Here is a 13,391-nt window from a genome sequence, read left to right on the forward strand (position 1 = left end):
ACCACCACTCAAATAACAGTCTTCCCACCAGACAAGGGCAAATCTGTGATGAAATCCATGGACAAATCAATCCTTTCTCGATTTGGTAATGCAGCCAATTGCAAGGTGTAACGAGTCTGGGAGGCGGAACCTCTGAGCAACTATACAAGGGGGCAGTCCTTGTAAGGAAGCGGGTGGCTCCCAGGGAAGACGGGCAGGTAGTCACAGGAAAGTGACAGGGATAGTCGCTGGGTAGAAGGGCAGGTAGTTGCGGCAAGTGACAGGGACAGTCTCTGGGTAGAAGGGCAGGTAGTCGCGGCAAGTGACAGGGACAGTCTCTGGGTAGGACGGGTACTCATGGCAAGTGACAGGGACAGTCTCTGGGTAGAAGGACAGCAGGCAGGTGGCTGGTGAGCGCTCCCAGGTGAGCGAGCGAGAGTCTTTGGACGGGCAGGTGGTCATGGCAAGTGACGGCAGAGCCTCCAGGTAGGCTAGCAGGCAGGTAGCAGGTGAGTGCTCCCAGGTGAGCAGGCAAGAGTCTCTGGACAGGCAGGTGGTCACGGCAAGTGACGGCGGAGCCTCCAGGTAGGATGGCAGGCAGGTAGCAGGTGAGCGCTCCCAGGTGAGCAGGCAAGAGTCTCTGGACAGGCAGGTGGTCACGGCAAGTGACGGCGGAGCCTCCAGGTAGGCTAGCAGGCAGGTAGCAGATGAGCGCTCCCAGGTGAGCGGGCAGGCTGGTCCATAGACAGACTGACAGGTGTCGGAAGGCAGACCGTCGGACCGCAGGCTTGCAAGCAGGTAAACGGATATCAGGCAGGTATCAAGCAGGAATCTGACAGGTGACTGGCTGGTAACGAGTGTTGAGCCACCCCCGTAGTGTTCGAGTTCGGTTCGGTTCGTCGAACACCCGTGTGTTCGCCGAACTGTTCGTCGAACTGTTCGTCGAACACCTTCGAACACCGTTAAAACCAATGGCAGGCAAACAAAAACACATAGAAACACATAGAAAACACCTTCAAAGGTGTCCAAAAGCTGACAAACTGCTCAGAAGACATAACTAACACATGGAAAAGTGACAAGTACATATAGTCATGCGAAAATAAAAGAGGTGGAGGAGTAAAAGGAGGGGGAGACACAGATATAGGCATGTCATGCCCTTCTAAAATCCAAAAAGTGAGAAGCCGACACGGCCAGTCCGCTCCTGCCCGTGCCACCTCCGTGTCGCCGGGTTTGTGCCAGAGCCGCGGTGAACCCTGACGGCCAGCCCCCCTCTCCCAATACTGGTGCCTGTCCGCTGGTGGGTCGAGCGAGCCCCCCTGTGGTGGAGGCAGCTCTAAGCTTTTTAATTTAAATTGTCTCTCTAATTTGAATGAATACACTTTAAATCCATTTACAAGGATCTATTGGAGGGCAAGTCTCATGTCAGCAGCCGCGGTAATTCCAGCTCCAGTAGCGTCCACTAAAGCTGCTGCAGTTAAAAAGCTTTTATAAGGATCGAGCTCGGCTGTCCACCGCAAGGCATCCTACTGCCAGTCCCAGCCCCTATGCCTTGGGGTGCCTCCTGATGCTCTTCACTAAGTATCCCATGGTCCCGAAGCGTTTCCTTTGAAAAAATTAAGTGTCTAAACTACAGGTGGTGCAGCTTGCTTAACAGCCGGGATAATCCGCTCACTAGCAGACACTGCTACTAGGCACAAAGTATTTCCTGGGCTAGATGCAGTTAAAAATTTGTAATTAGATACTCTCGTTGGATGCTGAGAAAGCATTCCATAGAGTCTCCTGGCACGCCATATATGATTCTCTTAAAAAGCTTGGGGTAGGGGTCTAGGGGACCCTTTTATAGCCAAAATCACGGCCCTGTATCGCAATACGTCACCTAGGCTGAAGATAAATGGAACTGTAGCACCCTGAGGGCTCGGTTGCTACAGACGTATTGCACCTCACCCAGAGGTGTGATATCTCACTCTCAGGTAAGGATGGAGTGTGGATCAGGACCCGACACCTGCATGCATTACACCACATTGCCGTGGGGCAGGGCGACCAATATGCCCCTGAGATGGGCACGACAGTCCCTGTCCCTGGCTGGAGTGGGGGGAGGGAACACTGAGGAAGGGGAACCCTGTAGTGCAGGAACAGGGAGGAAGCAGTTCCTGGGTGCATTGAGAAGGGAGTATAAAAGGTGGGCACCATCTTAGTTCAGTGCAGAGAAGTCTGAGCAGAAGTGGCAGGGAGCAGGGGCTCTGCATGAGCTCTGCTCCGGAGGCGGGCCTAGTAACAGAGGCCCAGGCCTGGAAGAGGGAGAAGGAAGGAAGAGGAGCGGAGAAGGCTCCAGGAACGAGGAATGAAGGGATCCCAGGGGTGCGGACGGGCGAGTCGCCACCGCACGCCCGAATCCACCTGCGTGGAGGGGTCAGGCCAAAGGGGGAGACCGGTCCCCGAACTAGTGGAGGCAGGAAACGACCCTCAGCTAGAAACCGGAGGCTCTGACATTTTATGTGGCGCAGCCCCTCGCTACACCCGCTAGGAAGGCACCACATAGGGTCAGGGAAACTGGCGCCAAGTTTACCAAGAGGAGGCCCGAGGCAGCCGGACAGAAGTGTTGGTAAGAAAGGCCAGACAAAGGACACACAAAGGGGGTCCTGTGAAGTGCTCCAAAGTTATCTGGGAGTTGTCTGAGCCCCTCACCTGGTGAGCACAGTACGACGTGGGCAGCCGTTACCTGCAGACGTGGTCTGGATAATAAGAACTGTGAGTAAAGGCCCTGAACTGCATCACTGACTCCGTGTCGTTACTGCTGCTGCCCTGCACCATCACCCCCATCCTCCGCATACACTGCCCTGAGGCTATACTCCTCCCGTGGGGAGTTATGCTACGCTCTGCTGCACCCACAACACCAGCCTCAGTGGTCTGCCCTGTAGCGGCGGTTCACTCTGACCGCAATCCACGGGTGGCGTAGTCGGACATTTAAACATGAAAACCACATAAATAGTTCCGCCACTGGTTTGACCGCCCTGAGCCACGGAACTGGGTCGCCGCCACGAAGACTACAACCACCAGCATCCACCAAAAAGGGTCCGGCTCCGGGTGTCCCAAGGCCCAGGGGGTGCGTCAGAACATTTTCATCACCTTTCACAATCACCAATGGGACAAGGCAGTGATGTCCTCTGTCCCCTCTCTTATACATCCAAGTGACGGAGCACCTGCTCTCATCAATTCGCCATAACCCCAATATTAGGTGGATTGAGGTGGGAGGCACCGAGTACAAGTGCTCTCTATTTGCTGATGATGTCCTAGTATATATCACTCAATCACATATATCCATCCATGCTGTTATGGCTGAAATAGATCACTTTGTTACATGGTAAAATTTTAAAATCAATGCAGCGAAGTCTGAGGCCCTCGATGTCTCCCTCCCCAAATCCATATAGGATTCCATCCAGTCCAACTTTCCCTTTGCCTGGCCCTCACAGGGTATCAAATACTTAGGAATTCCTATTCATAGAGACCTCTCCCATCTATGTTATCTTAATTTTGGGCCCTTTATTGAACAACTCCATACAGACCACGGTTGGCAAGTTAGAACTGTAAGATTCACTACGTGAACCACTGGTGTTTTGTGGAAAAGCACATGTACACTGCGTTCCAAATTATTATACAAAAAGTGTTTAGGAGTGATAAGGGAAGAATTTGTTTGTTTGTCAGTTAAACTCATTGATGGTGATGTGTGTCAGGGCTCTTTATATCACTGTAAGCAATTGCAGACACCTGTGCTAATTAGTTTGGCAGGTGTGTCCAATGAAAGGCAAGACTACTTAAGAAGGCTCTCTCACATTATTAAGCAGCCTACATTTTCTGCCAAAATGGGAAAGAAAAAGGATGTGTCGGCTGCTGAGAAGCAACAAATTGTGGAGTGTTTAGGTCAAGGCATGACTACAATCAACATTGTGCGATGATCAGGATGAAGTGTCTTGGCAATCAAGAAGTATGTAGCTGATTCACAGTACACACATGTGCGTGCTGATAAGGGCAAATTGAGGACTCTTTCCTACAGGCAATTACGTCAGGTTGAAAGAGCAGCGGCAAAAAAGCCTTGTCATAGCAGCAGACAAGTTTTTGAAGCTGCTTGTGCCTCCAAAGTCCCCCGAACAACAAGATGCAGGGTCCTTCAGAGGTTTGCAGCTGTGCATGCGCCATCCTGTCGACCTCCTCTATCCACTTCACACAAGCAGAAACGGCTCCAGTGGGCCAAACATTACATGAAGACTGATTTCAAAACTGTTTTGTTCACGGATGAGTGCCGTGCAGCGCTCGATGGTCCAGATGGATGGAGTGGAGGATGGCTGGTTGATGGACACCCCACGCAAACACGGCTACAGCGCCAACAAGGAGGAGGTGGAGTAATGTTTTGTGCTGGAATTATGGGGAGAGAGATTGTCGGCCCCTTTAGGATCCCTGAAGGCGCTAAAGATGAACTCCATAATGTATGTGGATTTTCTCAAACAGCACTTCCTGCCATGGTTCAAGAAGAAGAACCGTGTATTTCACAGCAAGATCATTTTTCTGCATGATAATGCACCATCTCATGCTGCACATAAAACATCTGCATCTCTGGCTGATATGGGCATAAAAGGGGACAAACTTATGGTGTGACCCCCATGCTCCCCTGACCTCTACCCCATTCAGAACCTTTGGAGCATCATTAAAAGGAGTGTCTATGATGGCGGGAGGCAGTTCACATCTAAGCAACAGCTCTGGGAGGGTATTCTGTCCTCATGCAAAACAATTGAAGCAGAAACCATCCAAAACCTGACAAATTCAATGGACGAGAGAGTTCAGAAGCTCCTTTCGAACAAGGGGTCCTATGTGAAAATGTAACATCACCTAGAATAAAGTTTTGAATTGAAAACTGTTTGATTTCAGTTTCTAACAACCTGCTAATGCTTATAATTTCAAAAATGACCATTTTTTTGGTCTTTATTAAAATGAAAAGGTTGATCGAAAAGTTTGGGGGATCTAAGAGTGTGGCAACCCAGTAGTCATGATTACTTCGAATTCTGACAATATGAGGGTCATGCTGCAGGTAGTGCAGCAAGAAGGCACTTATGTGCCTTGCGCATCTCGGAGCCCCAAAATTATTTTCCGGGCTAGATGCAGCTAAAAATTATTTTTAATTTTAAATCTGGTGAAGCTTTTGTATAGATGGCCTAATAGGATCAGTGCTGCACACTGCTACAAAGCCCAAATTATTTTCCAGTCAAGATACAGATAAACATGATTAGTAATTTGAAAGCTTAAAACGGTTGGTAGGGTGATTTTAACCAATCATCAAGCTTTTACTCTCCCCAGGATGACACAGGGGTAGAAAAGTCGTTTCGGATCCATGATTTGTTCATCTTTATGAACGTGAGTCTGTCTACATTATCAGTGGAGAGCCGCGTGCGCTTATCTGTCAGCACACCACCAGCAGCGCTGAACACACGTTCAGACAGAACGCTGGCTGCGGGGCATGACAAGATCTCCAAGGCGTAAGTGGCTAGCTCCGGCCATTTATCCAGATTGGAAGCCCAAAAAGAGCAAGGGTCCAGTGACACAGTCGTGGCTTCAATGTTTACTTGGAGATACTCCTGTACCATCGTCTCTAGGCGTTGACTATGTGTCAGACTTCTTGTCTCCTGTGGCCTTGCAAAGGATGGGCTAAAAAAGTGGTGAAATGATTCCGCAAAATTGATGTTACCAGCAGATACTGTGGTTCTGTTACGGTTTGAGTGCTGAACACTTGACGGTCCCACGGTTGGCAAGTTGGAACTGTGAGATTCACTACGTGCACCACTGGTATTTTGTGGAAAAGCACATGTAAGATTCTGCAACAGTCTCTGCTGATACTCCTGCATGCGTGCATCCCTTTCTATGGCAGGAATAATTTCTGCAAATTTACTTTTGTACCGGGGATCTAACAGTGTGGCAACCCAGTAGTCAGGATTATTTCTAATTCTCACAATTCGAGGGTCATGTTGCAGGTAGTGCAGCAAGAAGGCACTCATGTGTGTTGCGCATCCAGGAGCACCAAGTCCCTGTTGTGTTGGTGGCGAGGTAACAATCATGCTTCCTTCATCTGTCCTCTCCCCCCAACCTCGCACAACAGAAATGTGATCAAGGTCTCCCTCATCTGATGAGTCTTCCATCAGTTCGTCCTCCACTTCTTCCTGGGCTCCTGCACCTTCCTCACTAGTTTGGCTGCTACCATGCGCCCTGGTAAAACCATCTCCCCCACCCTCACATGCCTTCCGCCTTGGTGCTGCCGACCGTCTGGACCTTGCAGATGTTAGCCCTTCCGCATACAACTCCTCCTCCTCTACTTCCTCCACCTCCTCTTGTGCCACCACCTGACTCCGAATTCTGTTTAACATGTGCTCCAGCATGTAAATCACCGGAATAGTCATGCTGATAATGGCATCGTCAGCACTAAACATCTTCGTCGCCATTTCAAAACTGTGCAGAAGGGTGCATAGGTCCCTGATCTGAGACCACTCCTCCAGCGTGATTTGCCCCACCTCTGAATCTCGTTGGCCCAGGCTATACGTCAGAACGTATTGCACCAGGGCTTGTCGGTGCTGCCACAGTCGCTGCAACATGTGCAGAGTTGAATTCCACCGGGTAGGCACATCGCATTTTAGCCGGTGAAGTGGCAGGCCCAACGACTTCTGTAGAGATGTAAGTCGCTGAGCTGCGGGATGCGAACGGCGGAAGTGAGCACACAGCGACCGTGCCCTCTGCAGAAGGCCATCTAGTCTGGGATATTGGGCTAAAAATTGCTGGACAACCAGGTTCAACACGTGAGCCATACAAGGCACGTGTGTGACATTGCCCCGGCGAAGGGCCGCACCCAGGTTTGCAGCATTGTCGCACACGGCCTTCCCTGGTTTCAGGTCCAGTGGAGACAACCATTCATGAAATTGGTTCTCCAGAGCTGACCACAACTCCTCAGCTGTGTGACTCACATTTCCCAGACATTTCAATGTAAAAACCGCCTGATGACGTTGAGCCCTACTGCCAGCATAGTAAGGAGGTGTGCAGGATCCCTTCTGCGCAGTTAGAAAGCTTGTGGCATGACCAGACAGGCTTTGGGTGCAGGTGGAAGACCGAGAGGAGGTTGAGGAGGCAGAAGCAGTGGAGGAACTTTGACATAAAGAGGATTGACGCACAACTCGTGGGGATGGCAAGACTTGGACAGCAGCCCCTTGTCCTGCTGTCACCATAGTTACCCAGTGCCCAGTCAGCGACATGTAACGCCCCTGTCCATGCCTACTCGTCCAAGTGTCTGTGGTGAAATGCACCCTGTCACACACAGAGTTTCTCAAAGAAGCGGTGATGTTGTGTGCGACATGCTGGTGGAGCGCAGGCACACCTTTCTTTGAGAAGTAGTGCCGACTGGGCATCTGGTACTGGGGCACTGCGACGGACATAAGGTCTCGAAAATCCTCTGTGTCCACCAGGCGGAAAGGCAGCATTTCTGTAGCCAAGAGCTTGCAGATGGTGAAATTCAACCTCTTAGCTTTCTCATGGCTAGGAGGAAATGGTCTTTTACTTGTCCACATCTGAGGGACCGAGGGCTGGCTATTGTGCTTAGACGGGGTTGATAAGGGTGTCCCCGGCAAACTGCCGGTCTGTGAGGAAGATGCAGGCGGACATGTTAGGTTGCCTTGATCCAAAGGTGGTGCTATCGATGTCGGACAGCGCTCAACACCAGCTGGTGTTACCACCTCCAAAGAAAATGATGACCTGCCAATCACGCTGGCTGTTGCGGGTAAAGAGGTGGCAGGTCTGCGCCCCAAAACAGGTGTGACTGCTGTCCCCCCAGTCACAGAGGATGAAGAGGCCGTGGATGCACAAGATATGGCAGACGGTGATTGGCCCGGCCGGCTAGGCCGCATTGTAGCACACTGAGCTTCCCACTGCAACTTATGCTTCATGTCCATGTGCCGGTTCATGCATGAAGTACTCAAACTATGTATTTTTTGGCCTCTACTTAGCTTTTGCTGACAAATGTTACAGATAACACGAGTTGGGTCATCTTTATCGATCTGAAAAAATGCCCAGGCTATGCAAGGCTTAGCACCCACGCGACCTGAAGAGCCACCACGACTTGTGGTGAGAGGCAGAGTTGTGTTTGAGGATGCAGTTGTTGACGTGCTTCCAGTACTACGTCTCTGTCCAGGAAGGCTCAACCTGACCTCGTCGTCACTAGCATCTTCCTCCACCTCCTCTGCTGACCTCATCTCTTGGCTGACTGTGGGTTGACAGTAAGTGGGATCTCCGACCTCATCATCATCACCCTGTGCGTTATCACACCCGTCGTCCTCAGAGCCAACCTGTTCCTGCCCTGACAAAAAACTAAAGTTGTCGCTCCAATCAGGTATTTGAGTCTTATCATCGTCTTCCTCATTGTCTCCACCAACAGGAGTTACAGTTTGGGAATGAATGTCTACATTATGGTCAGAACTTTCTGCATCTGGTCCTGGATCCGACTCATAAAGATTCTGGGCATCAGTGCAGATCATTTCCTCGTCTGGATTCACAGAAGCGCTGGAGTCGACCTCTGATTCCCAGGCTATAGTATGAGTAAACAGCTCTGCAGACTCAACCATCTGTTCTACCTCATACTCAGACGGGCAGCTGGAGATTTGGGAGCTGTGAGGAAGCAAGTGCGATTTGGGTGACACCTTTGAGGACTGGAGTATTTGTGATGTTGAAGTTGATGTGGAGGAGAGCCCACTTAAAGGAGCACTTGATATCCGTTGAAGCACCTGCTGTTTTTGTGCCTCATCTGGAATTTGTAGCGATTGGCGTGGCCGTAAGAAAGGGATCTTATCACATTGTCCGCTAAAAGAAGTAGACATTTTAGTTTGGCTGGAAGATGGTCTTTCTTCTGCAGATGTTACTGTTGCTTTAACACCTACCCCACGGACACAACATTTTTTCCCCTTCCCAACATGCCTATTCCCCTTTCCACCAGCAGCAGGCCTTTTTCCACTCATTTTGGTGGTTAACTAATTCACAACTCTGGAGTTGTTTGCACAAAAAAACAATGGATGGTAACCGAGCAGAGCTGAGTGGCCAAACTGTGGTATTAGGCCAAAACTATTGGCTGGGTTAGATGCAGAAAAAAATTATTTTGAATTTGCAACCTGATGGAGGTCAGTATAGATGGACTAATACAAATAGTCCCACACACTGCTAGAAGCCCAAATATTTTTTCAGAGGTACTGTAGATGCAGATAAAAATTATTTTTAATTTGCAACCTGATGGAGGTCAGTATAGATGGACTAATAGACCAAGTCCCACACACTGCTAGAAGCCCAAATATTTTTTCAGAGCTAGATGCAGAAAAAAATTATTTTTAATTTGCAACCTGATGGAGGTCAGTATAGATGGACTAATAGACCAAGTCCCACACACCGCTAGAAGCCAAACTATTTTTTCAGAGCTAGATGCAGAAAAAAATTATATTCAATTTGCAACCTGCTGGAGGTCAGTATAGAAGGACTAATAGAACAAGTCCCACACACTGCTAGAAGCCCAAATATTTTTTCAGAGCTAAATGAAGAAAAAAATTATTTTTAATTTGCAACCTGATGGAGGTCAGTATAGATGGACTAATAGACCAAGTCCCACACACTGCTAGAAGCCCAAATATTTTTTCAGAGCTAGATGCAGAAAAAAATTATTTTTAATTTGCAACCTGATGGAGGTCAGTATAGATGGACTAATAGACCAAGTCCCACACACCGCTAGAAGCCCAAATATTTTTTCAGAGCTAGATGCAGAAAAAAATTATTTTTAATTTGCAACCTGATGGAGGTCAGTATAGATGGACTAATAGACCAAGTCCCACACACTGCTAGAAGCCCAAATATTTTTTCAGAGCTAGATGCAGAAAAAAATTATTTTTAATTTGCAACCTGATGGAGGTCAGTATAGATGGACTAATAGACCAAGTCCCACACACAGCTAGAAGCCCAAATATTTTTTCAGAGCTAGATGCAGAAAAAAATTATTTTTAATTTGCAACCTGATGGAGGTCAGTATAGATGGACTAATAGACCAAGTCCCACACACTGCTAGAAGCCCAAATATTTTTTCAGAGCTAGATGCAGAAAAAAATTATTTTTAATTTGCAACCTGATGGAGGTCAGTATAGATGGACTAATAGACCAAGTCCCACACACCGCTAGAAGCCCAACTATTTTTTCAGAGCTAGATGCAGAAAAAAATTATATTCAATTTGCAACCTGCTGGAGGTCAGTATAGAAGGACTAATAGAACAAGTCCCACACACTGCTAGAAGCCCAAATATTTTTTCAGAGCTAAATGAAGAAAAAAATTATTTTTAATTTGCAACCTGATGGAGGTCAGTATAGATGGACTAATAGACCAAGTCCCACACACTGCTAGAAGCCCAAATATTTTTTCAGAGCTAGATGCAGAAAAAAATTATTTTTAATTTGCAACCTGATGGAGGTCAGTATAGATGGACTAATAGACCAAGTCCCACACAACGCTAGAAGCCCAACTATTTTTTAGAGCTAGATGCAGAAAAAAATTATATTCAATTTGCAACCTGCTGGAGGTCAGTATAGAAGGACTAATAGAACAAGTCCCACACACTGCTAGAAGCCCAAATATTTTTTCAGAGCTAAATGAAGAAAAAAATTATTTTTAATTTGCAACCTGATGGAGGTCAGTATAGATGGACTAATAGACCGAGTCCCACACACTGCTAGAAGCCCAAATATTTTTTCAGAGCTAGATGCAGAAAAAAATTATTTTTAAATTGCAACCTGATGGAGGTCAGTATAGATGGACTAATAGACCAAGTCCCACACACCGCTAGAAGCCCAAATATTTTTTCAGAGCTAGATGCAGAAAAAAATTATTTTTAATTTGCAACCTGATGGAGGTCAGTATAGATGGACTAATAGACCAAGTCCCACACACTGCTAGAAGCCCAAATATTTTTTCAGATCTAGATGCAGAAAAAAATTATTTTTAATTTGCAACCTGATGGAGGTCAGTATAGATGGACTAATAGACCAAGTCCCACACACCGCTAGAAGACCAAATATTTTTTCAGAGCTAGATGCAGAAAAAAATTATTTTTAATTTGCAACCTGATGGAGGTCAGTATAGATGGACTAATAGATCAAGTCCCACACACTGCTAGAAGCCCAAATATTTTTTCAGAGCTAGATGCAGAAAAAAATTATTTTTAATTTGCAACCTGATGGAGGTCAGTATAGATGGACTAATAGACCAAGTCCCACACACCGCTAGAAGCCCAACTATTTTTTCAGAGCTAGATGCAGAAAAAAATTATATTCAATTTGCAACCTGCTGGAGGTCAGTATAGAAGGACTAATAGAACAAGTCCCACACACTGCTAGAAGCCCAAATATTTTTTCAGAGCTAAATGAAGAAAAAAATTATTTTTAATTTGCAACCTGATGGAGGTCAGTATAGATGGACTAATAGACCAAGTCCCACACACTGCTAGAAGCCCAAATATTTTTTCAGAGCTAGATGCAGAAAAAAATTATTTTTAATTTGCAACCTGATGGAGGTCAGTATAGATGGACTAATAGACCAAGTCCCACACACCGCTAGAAGCCCAACTATTTTTTCAGAGCTAGATGCAGAAAAAAATTATATTCAATTTGCAACCTGATGGAGGTCAGTATAGAAGGACTAATAGAACAAGTCCCACACACTGCTAGAAGCCCAAATATTTTTTCAGAGCTAAATGAAGAAAAAAATTATTTTTAATTTGCAACCTGATGGAGGTCAGTATAGATGGACTAATAGACCAAGTCCCACACACTGCTAGAAGCCCAACTATTTTTTCAGAGCTAGATGCAGAAAAAAATTATTTTTAATTTGCAACCTGATGGAGGTCAGTATAGATGGACTAATAGACCAAGTCCCACACACTGCTAGAAGCCCAAATATTTTTTCAGAGCTAGATGCAGAAAAAAATTATTTTTAATTTGCAACCTGATGGAGGTCAGTATAGATGGACTAATAGACCAAGTCCCACACACTGCTAGAAGCCCAAATATTTTTTCAGAGCTAGATGCAGAAAAAAATTATTTTTAATTTGCAACCTGATGGAGGTCAGTATAGATGGACTAATAGACCAAGTCCCACACACCGCTAGAAGCCCAACTATTTTTTCAGAGCTAGATGCAGAAAAAAATTATATTCAATTTGCAACCTGCTGGAGGTCAGTATAGAAGGACTAATAGAACAAGTCCCACACACTGCTAGAAGCCCAAATATTTTTTCAGAGCTAAATGAAGAAAAAAATTATTTTTAATTTGCAACCTGATGGAGGTCAGTATAGATGGACTAATAGACCAAGTCCCACACACTGCTAGAAGCCCAATATTTTTTCAGAGCTAGATGTAGAAAAAAATTATATTCAGTTTGCAACCTGATGGAGGTCAGTATAGATGGACTAATAGAATGATGCTATGCCCAAAAGATTTTACTTCACTAGGTGCAGTAAAAAAATTGGTATTCTATACACAGGTGTTATATCTTGCAACACAGATAGGCTACTCCACTGACTAACACACTCTGCAATTGGCCAAAAAGGATTAGCTTTGCTAGATTCAGCCAAATGCTGTGAAAAAAACTTGCACAGACCTGCCTGGCAAAAACTGATAGGAACTCATGTAACCTAGTCCTGAAAAGGACTCCAATTACAATTAATCTTTACTCCCACAACCTATCTATTTAAGAGCACAGACCTCCCTGATAAAAGTCGTAGGAAATGCTGTAACCTAGTCCTTAAAAGGACTGCAATCACAACTATTCCCTACTCCCAAGCTATCTGTATATTTGTGCGAAAATTGGCTTGAAATTAACAAGGTATAGCGCACACAGCAACAGCGGTGCCGTCTAACACGCAGCTGCAGCAGTGAGAAAATGGTGGCGACGGGGAAAATGGCTTGGTCTTATAGGACAAGGACATGTGACATACACTGCCAATGACACATGCCCTTGCTTGTGTGAAAAAAAGCACTTCGCTCCGTGTGTGCGCTGCTGATAGGCAGACAGATTGCACCTCCCCACTGCAAATGCGGGAAAGAGAAAAAAAAATGGAGATCTTCATTGTTCCTGCAGAGATCCATCCCCTGCCCCTCCCCCCACCCCGCTGTACACTCAAACTGCGTATTAACATTAATTTTCATCATTACTGAGAAAAAATCCAGTTATGATTTTGGTGCACGAACAGTTATCGAACATAACCTCGAACAGCCGAATTTTTCTCAAATTGTTCGTGTTCGCCGAACGGCTCAAACACCGCCCAAAACAGCTCGAATTTGAGATTGGCGAACAGTTCGAGTAGAAC

Source organism: Phyllobates terribilis, unplaced genomic scaffold (assembly GCF_046119375.1).
Source record: "Phyllobates terribilis strain yellow unplaced genomic scaffold, ASM4611937v1 Scaffold_5__5_contigs__length_657084704, whole genome shotgun sequence".
NCBI classification, from domain to species: Eukaryota; Metazoa; Chordata; class Amphibia; order Anura; family Dendrobatidae; genus Phyllobates; species Phyllobates terribilis.